At 70.0% G+C, this 3,875-nt stretch overlaps 1 non-coding gene across 1 annotated transcript; it reads right to left on the bottom strand.

Annotated features, from left to right (window-relative positions):
- Positions 1–1,301: 1,301 nt before the first annotated feature.
- Positions 1,302–1,420, bottom strand: LOC135889589 (5S ribosomal RNA). Its single transcript, XR_010561934.1, has one exon. It is a non-coding gene; the product is annotated as a 5S ribosomal RNA (ribosomal RNA).
- Between the last annotated feature and the right edge of the window lie 2,455 nt (positions 1,421–3,875).

Here is a 3,875-nt window from a genome sequence, read left to right on the forward strand (position 1 = left end):
CTGCCTGATGGCCGGTTAGTATCAACGTAGTCTCACACAGGAGGGCAGCTCTCAGGCCGGCCGGCTGCGGCTGACTCTGGGGCGGTGCCCGGTGCCCGGCAGCGAGGCGCGGGGGGGGTGGGGGGGTGAGGGGGGGGGGAGCGACACGGGGCTTACCGGCCCCGGGGCCGGGGGCGCCTCCTGCGGCTTTGGGGGCCGCGGGTCCTCCGTGGCATCCAGGCCAGGCCTCTCCTGCCTGGCCGCGGGGGGATTCGGGGGCGGTCCCGCGGGCCGGCGGCCGGGCGCAGGGGGGGGGCCCGAGCGAGTCCGCCCCGGGCCCGGGGTCTCCCCCTGCGGCTCAGGGGGGGCGTGGGTCCTCGGGGGAGGAAGCCCGGGGGGAGCTGCAGACCCGCCGTGGGGCCCTCCAGGCCAGGCCTCGCCTGGGTGGCCGCGGGGGGATTCGGGTCGGGCCCGCGGGCCGGCGGCCGGGCGCAGCGGGGCCGGGAGGGTCCGGGCCAGTCCGCCGCATGCCCGGGGTCTCCCCCAGCGGCTTCGGTGGCCGTGGGTCCCCGGTGGGGCAAGCGGCGGGGAGCCTGACACCCGCCGTGGGGCCCTCCAGGCCAGGCCTCGCCTGGGTGGCCGGGGGGGGATTCGGGGCGGTCCCGCGGGCCGGCGGCCGGGCGCAGGGGGGCCGGGAGGGGCCGGGCCAGTCCGCCCCATGCCCGGGGTCTCCCCCAGCGGCTTCGGTGGCCGTGGGTCCCCGGTGGGGCAAGCGGCGGGGAGCCTGACACCCGCCGTGGGGCCCTCCAGGCCAGGCCTCGCCTGGGTGGCCGCGGGGGGATTCGGGGCGGTCCCGCGGGCCGGCGGCCGGGCGCAGGGGGGCCGGGAGGGGCCGCGCCAGTCCGCCCCATGCCCGGGGTCTCCCCCCAGCGGCTTCGGTGGCCGTGGGTCCCCGGTGGGGCAAGCGGCGGGGAGCCTGACACCCGCCGTGGGGCCCTCCAGGCCAGGCCTCGCCTGGGTGGCCGCGGGGGGATTCGGGGCGGTCCCGCGGGCCGGCGGCCGGGCGCAGGGGGGCCGGGAGGGGCCGGGCCAGTCCGCCCCATGCCCGGGGTCTCCCCCAGCGGCTTCGGTGGCCGGGGGTCCTCCGCGGAGGAAGCCGGGTGGGTGTTGGGGGGAGCCGGACCCCAGGCGCCCCGACCCGTGACCTGCGGCCGCGACCTCCGACTCGGCAGGAGCGACGAGGGGCTTTCTGGCCCGCCCCCCCCCCCCTTCTCCTTCCTCCCCAGAAAAAGGAGAGAGAGCTGGCTCGGACCGGGAAAAGCTGCCTACGGCACCTGGGATTCCCAGGCGGTCACCCATCCAAGTACTAGCCAGGCCCGGGACGGTTTACCTTCCGAGATCGGACGGGATCGGGGGCGTTCGGTCCGGTATGGCCGTAGGCACCCGGCTCCGCGCCTCCTCGCCCGCTTTCCCCTGCCGGCGCCCGGGCCTGCCGCACGGCGAGCCCCGGTCGGACTGCCCCGTGCGGCAGGGCCCCCGTCTCTCGCGGGCCCGATCCTTTTTTTTCCTTTTCAAGCTCCGGGGCCCGGGCTGGCCCGTCAGAGCCCCTTCCCCTCCCCCCCCCCCTCCCTCCGGCGTCGGGAAAAATATTTTCCCGGACTTCCAGCGGGCCCGATCCTGTCAGCCGGGGGTGGGGGGGGGGGCAGTCCCTCGCTGCGGCCAGGGAGGGTGAGCCCGGGGCGGCTTGCCTGGCGGCCGGGTCCCGGCAGGCCCGATCCATTCCCCCCCTCCCCGTCCCCCGTCCCCCAGCGGTTCCAGCGGTTCCCCGCCCCGCCCCCGCGCCTGGTTCGCACCCTGTTCCTTCGGGCCGAGGAAGGCGTACCCCGGGGGGAACCGTCCGAGTCCCCTCCCGGGCACCAGGTCAACCCGTGGAATCGAACGGGGTTCACCTGGCTGGCCGGTATGCTTTCCGGCCACCGGGTCAACCCATAGGTTTTAACTGGTATACCTGGTGGCCGCTTTGCCAGGTCAACCCGGTTCTCCCTCCTTCCCTGGGCGCCCCCTCCTCGGAGGCGTCGGGTTAAACTTTTTCCAGACTTCCAGGGGCCCGATCCAGTCAGCCGGGAGGCAGTCCCTCGCTGCGGCCGGGGACGGTGAACCCAGGTCGGCCTGCCTGGCGGCCGGGTCCCTGTCTCTCGTGGGCCCGATCCTTCTTTTCCTTTTCGAGCAGGGGGGGCCCGGCCCGCCCCGGTAGCGCTCCTCGGAGGCGTCGGGCAATTCCCCCCCCCCCCCCCGCACCCCACCCAGACTTCCAGGGGCCCGATCCTGACGGCCGGGAGGCAGTCCCTCGCTGCGTCCGGGGACGGTGAGATGCTCGGCCACCAGGTCAACCCGGAGGAAGCGGGCTGAAATTTTTTTTTCCAAGTCCGAAAGATTGTCCAAGTCCCCGCTCGGCCACCAGGTCAACCCGGAGGAAGCGGGCTGACAATTTTTTCCAAGCCCGAAAAATTTTTCCAAGTCCGAAAGATTGTCCAAGTCCCCGCTCGGCCACCAGGTCAACCCGGAGGAAGCGGGCTGACAATTTTTTCCAAGCCCGAAAAATTTTTCCAAGTCCGAAAGATTGTCCAAGTCCCCGCTCGGCCACCAGGTCAACCCGGAGGAAGCGGGCTGACAATTTTTTCCAAGCCCGAAAAATTTTTCCAAGTCCGAAAGATTGTCCAAGTCCCCGCTCGGCCACCAGGTCAACCCGGAGGAAGCGGGCTGACAATTTTTTCCAAGCCCGAAAAATTTTTCCAAGTCCGAAAGATTGTCAAAGTCCCCGCTCGGCCACCAGGTCAACCCGGAGGAAGCGGGCTGACAATTTTTTTCCAAGCCCGAAAAATTTTTCCAAGTCCGAAAGATTGCCCAAGTCCCCGCTCGGCCACCAGGTCAACCCGGAGGAAGCGGGCTGACAATTTTTTCCAAGCCCGAAAAATTTTTCCAAGTCCGAAAGATTGTCAAAGTCCCCGCTCGGCCACCAGGTCAACCCGGAGGAAGCGGGCTGACATTTTTTTTTTTTTCCAAGCCCCGAAAATTTTTTCCAAGTCCGAAAAATTGTCCAAAGTCCCCGCTCGGCCACCAGGTCAACCCCATTGGAGCGAATGGGTTGACCTGATGGCCGGTCGTCTCGCGGATGTCCGGAAGGGGTCGCCACACGCCGCTTCGGCCGACCGAGAGAACCACGAGGTCGGACGCGATTCCAGGTTCGTACCACTGAAGGGGGGGGGTTTGGCTTTTTCGACCTGTCTTTTAAGAACTGTGTGCGGAGATTTCTGAGGACAGGTTTTTCAGAGCCTGTGAGAACCGGAGCTCAGCCTAGGGGATCAATCCGAGTATTGTTGTACCCCGACCTTGCCAGGGGGGGGAAACGGGCACGTTTGACAGCGGAGGGCACCCGGCCCTCCTCCGAGACGGCCTGCTTTTCCCGGCTCTTAGCTCATGGGCCCCGCAGCGGCCGGGACCTGAGCTCCGACTGTCGGCGCCCCCCGGAGGGAGGGGGGGCCCGCTCCTCTCGCGCCCTCTGATCGATGTGGCGCTGACGTTCGCGACGGGAAGGGCCCTTCGCGGGCCGGCACCCCAACCGCGGGGCCGTCCGGTGTTCAGGCGGATCGGGACCCTCTTCCTTTTCGCGTGCACGGATCCAGGGACCGATGGGGACTGCCCTCCTCGGGGCGGCCCGGGCACGTGCCCGGCCCTTCGTGCGTGGGGCCGTCTGGCCGAGATCTCCGCCGTGTGAGGTCGAGCGGTTCCGGCAGACCACCCAGGGGTCCGAAAAAAAAACCCAGGGAGCCGCGAGGCTCAGCAGGGCCAAACAAGGTCGCGAGAGCGAGCAGGGGCGCGCTGCGGTCCCCCCCACC

This window comes from Emys orbicularis, chromosome 15 (genome assembly GCF_028017835.1).
Source record: "Emys orbicularis isolate rEmyOrb1 chromosome 15, rEmyOrb1.hap1, whole genome shotgun sequence".
Lineage (NCBI taxonomy): Eukaryota > Metazoa > Chordata > Testudines > Emydidae > Emys > Emys orbicularis.